Source organism: Hevea brasiliensis, chromosome 18 (assembly GCF_030052815.1).
Source record: "Hevea brasiliensis isolate MT/VB/25A 57/8 chromosome 18, ASM3005281v1, whole genome shotgun sequence".
Lineage (NCBI taxonomy): Eukaryota > Viridiplantae > Streptophyta > Magnoliopsida > Malpighiales > Euphorbiaceae > Hevea > Hevea brasiliensis.
Window position 1 is genome coordinate 49,521,339 of NC_079510.1, and position 12,083 is coordinate 49,533,421.

Sequence of the window (12,083 nt, forward strand, 5' to 3'; positions counted from 1 at the left end):
ATGAGACCAGATGGGTTTTTCGATAATTTTAAATCTAGGTCTTTTGTTTCTTCAGATTTATTCTTGACAAGAAAATAGGTGTTGGGCAACCAAAGCACATGGAGAATGCAAAATTTTCGGTGGCAAAATATCGCAGCAGCAGACAAAGGGCTTATTTTATTTAACTGTTGTACATAGTTAATAATTGTTAGCCGATAGTTATTACTGTTAGCTGATAGCTAATAATTGGTAACTAATGATAGCTTATTTATATTAAGTGTTTGATAAAACTATATTTAGCTGTTTCTATTGATATGTGAAATAACTAATAACAGTATATATTATATTATTTATTTTATTATTAAATTAAATATATAATTATTGAATAATATATTATATCATTTATTATATTATTAAAATAAATATATAATTATTAATCTATTATATTATATCATTTATTTTATTATTGAAATAAGAAAATAATTAATTTTTTTTAAATAATTAAATAACTTTAAAAATATAAATAAGATAATAAAGTAATTATTATTATTGATAAAGAAAAAATTTATAATTAATTTTAAGTTTTTAAGTATGAATAAATATTTTATATTTTATATTATAAATAAAAAATATTTTAATAAAATTAAAATGTGTTAATTAAAATATTAAAATTATAAATAAAAAATATAAAAATATTAATAATATTAATTTTTGAGTTAAATAAAAAAAAAATATAGTTAAAATGAAAAAAAAAATCAGCCATCAACTATTGAGAGACAGTTCTAAAAATAGAGATAATATAAATTATAGTTGATGAGTATTATATTAATTACCCATCAATTATTAATTTTATTTTTTTAAATTTATTAAATATTTTAATTAATTTATTTAAATATCAACTATATCTAATAAGTGAATCAAACACCCCTTTTAAATATCAAAGAAGACGTGCTCGTGTTGATTCAATTGAGGCTGCTAGAATACTTGTAATTAAGCTTGTTGATTTTGATCGGACTGAACATCTGGCTTTAATATTTGAGTTTTTACATTTGTTTTTTTTTTTTCTTTAGCTCCTTGAAAATTTGAGTTTTGAGAGAGAGAAAATATTTTTTTTATTATTAAATGCCACTTTGGCATAGAGAGAATTTTTCTTTTTTATGATTTTTATTTTACCTAAACAAGTCCACCTCAGCAACTAGTCGGAGTACCCAACAGAAAACAGCACAAGGGACTTTTGTGCTGAGAGAAAAATAGCATCTGGATACCGACTCGCTGAGACAAAAAAAAAAAAAAGTCCACCTCATCACTCTCCGTCTACCTGATCACAACCACCGTGCTTCCTCCTTTTCTTTCAGTTCGCAACGGCTTTCCATGACCGTACTCTTATTTTTTCTGTCTAAAACCTCTTCTAGGGTTTACTCACTGTGAACACTAATTAAGCATAAATAAAAAAAAAATTTCTGAAAAAGTAAAATCCTTCATTAACAACCACTAATTATCCAAACAAGGGACATGGAATTGGACGATGACCATGAGTCCGATCAGCCTCTAAACGAGGAGGAAGAGGAAGACGATAACGAGATTACGCAGGAGGACGCATGGGCCGTTATCTCTGCCTATTTCGTAGAGAAAGGTCTTGTGCGTCAACAGCTCGATTCATTCGATGAGTTTATTCAGAATACTATGCATGAAATAGTCGATGAGTCTGCTGACATTGAGATGCGCCCCGAAAGTCAGCACAATCCCGGCCACCAGTCTAATTTCGCTGAGGTACTTGAAATTTTTTTATGAGGAGAGGATTTTTGGGAGCTGTGTTTTGTTTTCTGTGGAAAAAGCGGTGGGTTAGCTTGGTTTTTTGTTCTACTGTTTCTAGGAAGAGTTTCCTTGTAAATTGGCTATCTTAGAAATATTTCTGCTCTCAACATTTCTCACTTCGCTATTGAATTTTGGGTGGATGATGTTAAGGGCATGCCAGTCTATGGGTATAATCATTTAACTGGTTGTGGAAAAGTTCAAATTATTCCAAATGCTTTGCTTTGAGCGCCTTTGGGCTGTCTGGGCGGACAATGTTCATTGTTGGAATTTTGGAAATAAAAACTTAGTATAAGGCACTATTGGTGATATACTGATAGGTCCACTATCCTTCCCTTTGGATTGGCTTAAAATGTTATAGGGCAAAAGGAGATTAGAGTATTATTTGTTGTGAATTGTGATACAAATGTTACGTGGCTTTATTCAGCTATTTTCATCAGTCTGATATCTTCAACTTGCTCTTATTTCATTGGGAAGTGGTAAATGAAATATTATAGAATCTCTTATCATCTGGGATGCTTAATTCTATAACTTGTCTTAATGCATAGAATATATTAGATTTAGCTTTGGCAAAAACATATTTATGCTGTTTGACAGTTATCTTGTTATCTTTAATGGGATTGTTCTTTAATTTCTAAAAAATTCTTAATAAAAAATGTATCATTAATCCCTCAAAGGCTATGGATATGGTATTGGAGTATTGCTGAGAATTTGAATAGTTTGTTTTTCTAGCTCTGGCCAGAAGATGCATGTGCAAACATAAAATGCTTCTGTCAATGATATAGTGCTCTTAGTCTCACATGTGTGAAGAATTTTTATTCTTGCCATTGTTCGAATAACAAGAACTTTCAGACTCAGAGGATTAAATCCAAAGCCAACTTGTATTTATTTCTCTTTTGCTGCATTGTGTTTGGTTTTTAACACTGTTGGCTTTTCCTACAGACCATCTATGAGATAAGCTTTGGCCAGATTTATTTGAGCAAGCCCATGTTGACTGAGTCTGATGGAGAAACTGCAACGTTATTTCCTAAAGCTGCAAGGTTGAGGAACCTAACATGCTCAGCCCCCTTGTATGTGGATGCTACAAAGAGGGTCATAAAGAAAGGGCATAATTGTGAAGCAGTCACCGAAACTAATGATTTCACCAAGGTTTTCATTGGAAAGGTGTGAACAATGAATTCTTCATTGATGAGCTAATGAATCTATTTCTATAATTGAAGGCCTCACCGTTCTATTATTTGCTGTAGGTTCCTATAATGCTTAGATTGAGTTATTGCACATTGTACCAGAATTCAGAGAAAGATCTTACAGAGCTTGGGGAGTGTCCTTATGATGAGGGTGGGTATTTTATTATCAATTGAAGTGAAAAGGTTCTAATCGCTCATGAGAAAATGAGCACCAATCATGTTTATGTTTTCCAGAAGAGTCAGCCAAACAAGTATGCATATGTGGCAGAAGTTCGGTCTATGGCAGAGTCTCAGAACCGGCCACTGACTACTATGTTTGTGCGGATGCTATCCCGAACTAGTGCCAAGGGGGTACAAGAGATGCTTGCATTTGATTATTTCTTGTTTAGTTTGATTCTTCAATTCATTCTTACTGAGTATTTTACAGTATTTGTGTTTCCTTTGTCTTAATTTTCATTATTTCAGGGCTCTTCAGGGCAGTAAATTCGTGCTACACTTCCCTATATTCGCACTGAAATTCCAATTATTATTGTGTTTCGAGCCCTGGCGTTTGTTGCTGACAAAGACATATTAGAGCACATATGCTATGATTTTTCTGATATCCAAATGATGGAGTTGCTTCAGCCTTCTCTTGAAGAAGCATTTGTGATCCAAAATCAACAGGTTCCTTTTTTTCTAGTTTGTTTAATGTTCTCCTCTTTTGGCAGTTTATGCTTGGAAGTGTTGCTATGTTTGTTTTGGCGATGCTAAATAATGTGAAAGAATATAGTCTTTCTGCGGAATGATGGACTGAACTACTATTGTTAAATATGCATTTATTTCATTGTAAAACTGACCCATTCTTATATTTTATGCTAAGTCAGTTTTTCTGGTTTAATTTCTCTGTTTAATCTAATCATGTTTAATAATAAGGACAAATTTATCTTTATGAGCCAATTTAGGAGTTTTGTTCCCCCCTTTGTTGTTCTCACGCAGCATTTTTTGCCCGTTCATTTTTCATAGAAACATTTGCCTTTGCATATTTTATCAAAACTAAGGATTTTAACTCTCTATACTTGCGAATTTTCCTATATTTAAAGTCAAATTTTATAGCAAGTTTTGTTGCCAAGAAATTCGGTGCTCTCTTTTTTAGTTCTATTGCTTGTCATTGAGCTTTTCTGATGAGGTTATCTGTTTCTGCAGGTTGCACTCGACTACGTTGGAAAGCGTGGAGCTGTAACTAGGGAAAAAAGGATCAAGTATGTTTTTACAACTTTATTCTCTTGCAAAATTTTTCAGTGAATTTTTTAAATGCTAAATGGGAATCTTCTATGCATCCTCATAGGTATGCTAAAGAGATCCTTCAAAAGGAAATGCTTCCTCATGTTGGTGTTGGAGAATATTGCGAGACCCAAAAAGCTTACTATTTTGGGTACATCCTTTTCAACGAGTATATTTGTTCTGGTGGCTTATGACTGAAGAATTGTTTTTGCCAGGTATATCATTCACTACCTTCTGCTTTGTGCACTTGGCTGGAGGGCAGAGGATGACAGAGATCATTATGGCAATAAGAGACTTGACCTTGATGGTCCTTTGCTTGGTGGACTTTTTAGAATGTTACTTTTTATTACTATTATTATTTTTTGTGTGTAGAAGTGCTAGGATACTTGAGATTTCACTGTTACATTATTGTTCTTAGTTTCTCTGAACTTTGATACACTGTTTGATGCAGTTATTCAGAAAGTTGACTAGGGATGTCAGATCTTATGTGCAAAAGGTTTCCCCTCCCCCCCTGCCCCCTCTCCTTGATAAAGCCAGCTTTCATTAGTTCATGTTGCTTAAATTTCTCTCTGAGGTTGTTTACTTATATTTCTCATGGATGGCACAGTGTGTAGATAACGGAAAGGATGTTAATTTGCAATTTTCCATTAAATAAAAAACCATTACTAGTGGTCTTAAATGCTCACTAGCCACTGGTAACTGGGGGCAAGCAAATGCAGCTGGTACAAGAGCTGGAGTGTCACAGGTATGAGCCATTATTATCTTCTTTATGTTGTGTATTTGTCCAATATTATGTTTGCTCTTTATTTTTTTTCATTTTTCAACTATAATTTTCTGAAATGCAATTTTGCTTACTTGCGAAGAAAATATTTTTTTTTTGTTTTCCAAAAAAAAAATACAGGTGTTGAATCGTTTGACATGTGCATCTACCTTGTCATGCTTGCGAAGATTGAATCCTCCAATTGGGCGTGAAGGTATGATTCTATCGTGATTGATGCTGAGTATTGGCTTATACAGATTGGAGCAACTTTGAGATATCTCACTTTTCTTGTTTTTTTCCTCGACGGCATTGTGCGACTATTATTTCTTTATTTATTTATTTTTGTTATCTCTCATATCATTGATCTCAATTGAGGGTTTTTGTAACCAGGGAAATTGGCTAAACCCAGGCAATTTCATAATTCGCAATGGGGAATGATGTGTCCAGCTGAAACACCTGAAGGACAAGTGAGTGTAGTATCTTGTGCAAATGCAATATTCTGTTTTTGAAGTTGTTGGACGTTTCTGATGGGCATATTATTCTGCTGTAACATTAGGCTTGTGGACTGGTGAAGAATCTCGCCTTGATGGTGTACATAACTGTTGGATCAGCTGCATATCCTATCTTGGAATTTTTGGAAGAATGGGGTACTGAGAATTTTGAGGTATTTCCTTTTTGTCTTCTGTATGAATAGATACTGATTTTCTGATTTCCTGTTTCCTATTTCCTGTTTTGATATTTCCCCTTCATCATAGGAAATATCTCCTGTAGTTATTCCTCAAGCTACAAAAATTAATGTTTGCTGGGTAGGCATCCATCGCAATCCTGATATGTTGGTCAAGACATTGAGACGGCTGAGGAGACGGCTATGTTCATTCATTCATATGGTAGCAACCACATGAAAAGAATCTCAGTTAATTTGCAATTGACCAAAATATGAGCTTGTGTGAAATGGTTGCAACTCATATTAGGGCAGGGCATTGCAGGATCACTTGGCATGTGTTTATTTTGTGCGTGATTCTTTGGTTTGGGTGGAAGAACTGACAGTGGAACGAATTTGTGAGACCACAAGATCTGTATGCTTCTTTTGGCTTGGCAGTGGTTTGCAATCTGCAAAAAAGGGATAAATTCAGTATTGCCTTGTTAAGTTATGTACCAACTATGCCATCAATTGTACATAAAAAATATTATTAGTGTCTTTATTTTGAGTTACACCTAGAGTGCATGGAAACTGCTATTTAAGTGCTGTTAAACCTGGGTCACTGCAAACAGAATAGAGGGATTGGTGACATGCTGTTTTTATGAAATCCTAGTTCAATAATTTTGTTTTAATCTGTTATTTTGGTTGATAATTGTATGAGCCAAAGAATATGTGTTAGAATGTTGATGATCTTTTGACATACAGGTTGATGTCAATACTGAAGTTGGGTTGGTTAGAGATATTCGTTTGAAAGAGCTGCGAATATACACTGACTATGGGTGTTGTAGTCGTCCTTTATTCATTGTTGAGAAACAAAGGCTTCTCATCAAGAAGAAGGACATTCATGCTCTGAAGCAGAGGGTGAGGAAATTGACTTTTTAATAATTATCTTATCTAAAAATGCCCCTTCCCATCTCCAATAGTTACAGCAGTGTGATTCTTTTTTCAACAGGAATCCTTAGAAGAGGGTTGTTGGCATGATCTTGTGGCAAAAGGATTTATGGAATATATTGACACAGAGGAAGAAGAGACCACTATGATATCCATGACCATCCATTTAAGTAAAACAGTTTTGATTGATAGAAATCTGCTAATGTAATGCATCTCTACGCTATGTAATTAGGAGGTTGTGAACAACAGATGAAATCACAATTGCGAATTATGGGTCCAGGATCTTGTACAAGCAAGGCTTAACCCATAGGAAGCATATGCTGATACTTACACCCACTGTGAGATTCACACATCATTGATTTTAGGTGCTTGTGCTTCAATTATTCCTTTTCCAGATAATAACCAGGCAAGTTTGTCATGTTGTGGGTGACTTTGTCTCGGTTGAAATGCTTCTATATTTGTTCCCCTTGTGCTTATTTATTGTTGATGCATTTAGTCCCCACGTAACACATATCAATCTGCTATGGGAAAGCAAGCGATGGGAATATATGTTACCAACTATCAATTTCAAATGGTATGTTTTTGGCAGTTGACTCTGTTATTTGCATTTATCTTTCACTTCGTGTGTTTGATCAAATGCTTATTTTGGTTATTTTCTGGCATGCATAGACATTGGCTTATGTTCTTTATTATCCTCAAAAACCACTTGTTGCTACAAGAGCTATGGAGCACCTTCACTTTAGGCAGCTTCCAGCTGGCATTGTAAGGACATGTTATTATTTTTGTTGTTATAATAATAATAATTATTATTTTCTCTTGTTAGTTTTTACCATGTTTATAATATTGTCTGCATGTTCCTTTCTGCCTCAGAATGCTATTGTTGCCATTGCCTGCTGTTCTGGATACAATCAAGAAGATTCTGTCATTATGAACCAATCATCAATTGACCATGGATTCTTCAGATCACTTTCTTCCATTCATATAGGTAAGTGAAGTGCTGACAGCTTTTGGCTTATTTGGTTCTGATTCTTTGCAAGTAGTGTTGTTCATAACTCCCTCCAAATTACAGGGATGAGGAGAAAAAGATGGGCACACTTGTCAGAGAGGATTTTGGGCGTCCAGACAGAGCTAATACAATGGTGATGACTAGTTTTCATCTGTCTATTTCTTGCTTCCTAAAAAAAAAGAAAATATTGAGCATTGAACTCGGAATTTGTTTTACAGGGCATGCGGCATGGTTCTTATGATAAATTGGCTGATGATGGTCTTGCACCTCCAGTAAGCATATTCAACTTATTTTATTGACATTTTGTTTTGCAAGTTATCAGAAATACTATTTTCTTCATTTATTTTCTGAAAGCATTCCATTATGTTATTGTTAGGGTACCAGAGTTTCAGGTGAGGATGTAATCATTGGAAAGACCACTTCTATTTCCCAAGATGAAGCTCAGGGACAGTCTGCACGTTATACAAAGCGTGATACAGCATAAGCTTGCTTCATAGTGAAACAGGGATGGTGGATCAAGAAAGCTTGATTTTGGGTTGTGTTTGTTATATAAAGAATTTAAAAATAGGGTATCTTGTTTATTTCACCAAAGGCTTATCAATTATAAAACCCCATTTTAGTATTGCAATTTCAATTCTGTGAGCTAATTGTTTCTGATGAATTGTGAACGTGTTGTACTTAGCTCTGTTTACGATTATGGTTACCCTAATTTATGTCTATGCTTCCAGTAATGTTTGAAACCTGCTATTTTGGTGCAATTGTTCTGATCATATGAACCTTTGTAGGTTCTGACAACAATGCTGATGGCTTGAGGTTTGTTAAAGTAAGGGTGAGGTCTGTTCGCATACCTCGGATTGGAGACAAGTTTAGCAGTAGGCATGGTCAAAAGGGAACAGTAGGCATGACTTGCACTCAAGAAGACATGCATTGGACTGTGGAAGGCATCACTCCTGATATCATTGTAAATCTTCATGCTATTCCTTCTCGAATGACAATTGGTCAGTTTATCGAGTGTATTATGGGGAAGGTTGCAGCTCACATGGGAAAGGAAGGGGATGCTACTCCATTTACCGACGTCCCTGTAGATTGCTCGAGTCTGTATTTGAGTAATCTGATGTCAACTTATTTGATGTGTACTTATCATCTATTCTCATTTGATTTTTAGGTGGACAACATTAGCAGGGCTCTCCATAAACGTGGGTATCAAATGCGTGGGTTTGAGACCATGTATAATGACCACACTGGCCGGCGGCTTACTGCTATGATTTTCCTTGGCCCCACTTATTACCAAAGGCTGAAGCACATGGTTGATGACAAGATCCATTCAAGTGGAAGGGGTCCTGTGCAGATCCTCACAAGGCAACCTGCTAAAGGACGATCACGTGATGGCGGCCTCCGCTTTGGGGAAATGGAACGAGATTGCATGATCGCACATGGTGCGGCACACTTTCTCAAAGAGAGGCTGTTTGATCAGAGCGATGCCTATTGGGTCCATGTTTGTGAGTGGTGTGATTGATAGCAGTTGCAAATCTCAAGAAGAATTCTTTTGAATGCAGAGGTTGCAAGAATAAGACTGACATTGTTCAGGTGATCATCTCCGCTCCCATTTTATTGATTTGCTTGTGCCATTCTTGTCACCAAATGAGAGCTTTGGTGTTTCTTATCTTCTGCAATTTATTGTATATGCAGGTGCACATTCCTTATGCCTGTAAGCTGCTCTTCCAAGAGCTCATGGCCATGGCCAAAGCACCAAGGATGCTCACAAAAGATGAAAAACCATCCAAAGAACAAAAGAAAAAGGGAGCCTAATGGAACTGACTGTAACTTGAAACTTGCTCTCTTTGATGAGCTGTGGGGTACATAGATTTGTCGAGGACAACATTTGGACACGAGGATTGAAAGGCAATGAATATAATGTTTCTGGACAGAACGGAAATTTCGACATCCTCCTTGCTGTATTGAGAATCCTGCAAATTTTCTTTAATGCTTCTTTTCTCCTAGAGATGCATGGGAGCAGACTCACATCGGCTTTAGAGATTTGATGTGTGGATGCAAGTGGAGAAGGAGCATTCGAAGCTTCTCTGTCGTGAATCCATTCTTGGAGAAGGCATGTTACATCTTTAGATGTTGGTAATGAAAATCAACATGGTTTTTATTTTATAGATATTATTTTCGCCTGCGATTTTGTTTGTGATAGTTGCTGTATATGATAGTGCATATTAATATTGAGAAACGAATTGCTCTCGTGAATTTGGTCTTTAAATTCCATGCTACTTAATCCTATTCGAAATAAAAAAAAAAACTTTTATTTTATTTTTTTTAACTTAAACCATGATTTTAAGGTGCATGATAATATTTACCTTTAAATTCAAAAAAATCAGAAAAGAGAATTCTATATCTATATCATAAATTGGATTTAAATAATAATTTTTTTAAAAAAATTTATTTAAATTTAATTTATCATAAAATTAAAATATAAAAAACATAATAAAATAATTATAAAAAATTATTTTATTATTTTAATATTTTTATGATAAAAATTTATAAATTTGATTTTAAAATTATTTTTAAATATTATTTAATTAAAATATTTAAAAAATATTTTTCTCATAAGTAACTTCAACCACAATAATAATCAATTTTAAAATTTATTTATTTTTAAGCATTACACGCACCGTATTGACATTGATTTTTTTTTTTTTTAACGTGTATTAACACTGATTGTGAGTCATATTGTTAAGCGCTGAAACAGCACCGATTGCTTGCAAAAATTATTATGACGGAAATGGTACAACAAGTTTTTGGCTTGCGTGATGCACTGAACTTCTGGTACTAGTTTTGGAAAAAAATAAAAATTTCTGGTACTAGCCCATTAAGGACCCATCCTGCGAATTTAATTAAATTTTAATTCGATCAAATTTGAATCAGTTTTTTAATCTCCAATATAATTATTTATTTTTTAATTAATAATTTTTATTAATATTAGTTTGTTTGTATTACATATTTATTTTATTTTATTTTATTTTAATTTATTTAGCTCTACTTTTGATTTAAATTAAATGACTTTTACGATAGATTATAAATGATAATTTTGTTTATTTATATTACAAAATTTATTGATAAATTGCACACGGAGCATCGCGTTGACTTTGTAACTTGTTCGTAGCGTGAAGGTTCCCATTAATATGCGAAAGAAGTAGCAAATGGTCTTAATCATATATCTAATTTTTTATTATTTCTTCATAACGCCGAACGTCCGGCTTGCTTGTTCAAACTTAAACCGGCAACAAGCTGTGTACGTCCGAGTAAAAAATTGGAAAAAGTTCCACAGTTAAACTCTTGCACCATTAATTGCTTGTTAATGTAATTATTCATCAGGAGGGAGGGAAGTCCTCGTCCTGAAGCGTTTTCCAGGAAAGTTTTGTCATCCTGTGTTTCAAAGAAAGCTTGAGACACTGCTGCAGAACCAGGAATCATCAGCTTTACGCCTGCAATCAGTATGCTTTTTCTTTTTCAAAGATATCTCCAATTTTATCAGCGCAAGCTTTCTCTTTTTCAGATATCGTATTTTTCTCTGACATGGACCCATAACAGAATTATAACAATAGTTATAATGTTTCGCTAAGAAAAAGCAGTGATGTTAAACGTTGCGATCACTCAGTTGTTCAGGTCGCATGAACTGCCTTTCCCTTGTTCAAATTTGAAAATGATGTCTGCTAGACAACATTAAGAAATCGAGCTAATACCAACCTCCTGTAATTATCCGGAACTGAAACTGATTATCATAATCATTCAAAACAGAAAGTAACAAGAAGGAGAAAGAAGACGATATAACAGTAGCATATTGCCATGTTTTTACTCAATTTTCTAAGGTGTCAAACAAAATGAATTCTAACTCACCACCGTCACCATGCATGCCATGCAAACTTGAGATTTGATCATTTTCATGCACACACATACGCAGTGAGAGAGATTTGATTTATAAGTTCGTCAAATTAGTATATTAATATTTAATTTTACTTAAAAAAATTTACTTAAAATAAACAAGAAGTCATATAACTTATTTATTCATTTTAAAACTACTTTTTGATAAGTAAAAAATTATATTATGTTAACAATTTCTAAAAATATTAAAATTATCCTCATTTTAATAAATATAACACCTAATTACATATTTTTTTGTCATTTTAATTAATAAAATTATTTTTAAATATCTTTTAACTAGACACTTAAACTATTTAAAAATTATTTTTAAATAATTTTATCTAATAATTAATTACTTAATTTTAATTTAATTCATAAATTAAAAAATATATTTTAAGTTAAAAATTAAAAATAAGTAATCAAATCAATCACCTTCTAAATATGATACTTATTAATATTTAAAATCAAAATTTAATATTTATTAGGTTTTATTTACATATATTTTAATAATATTTTTAAATTTCATATATAAGTGTTCAATTTAAAAAATTATTGTTAAATAAT

General features: G+C 33.3%; 1 pseudogene; it reads left to right on the forward strand.

Annotated features, from left to right (window-relative positions):
* The first annotated feature begins 1,213 nt into the window (after window positions 1-1,213).
* On the forward strand, window positions 1,214-9,839 carry LOC110635108 (DNA-directed RNA polymerase II subunit RPB2-like; annotated as a pseudogene).
* Window positions 9,840-12,083: the final 2,244 nt, after the last annotated feature.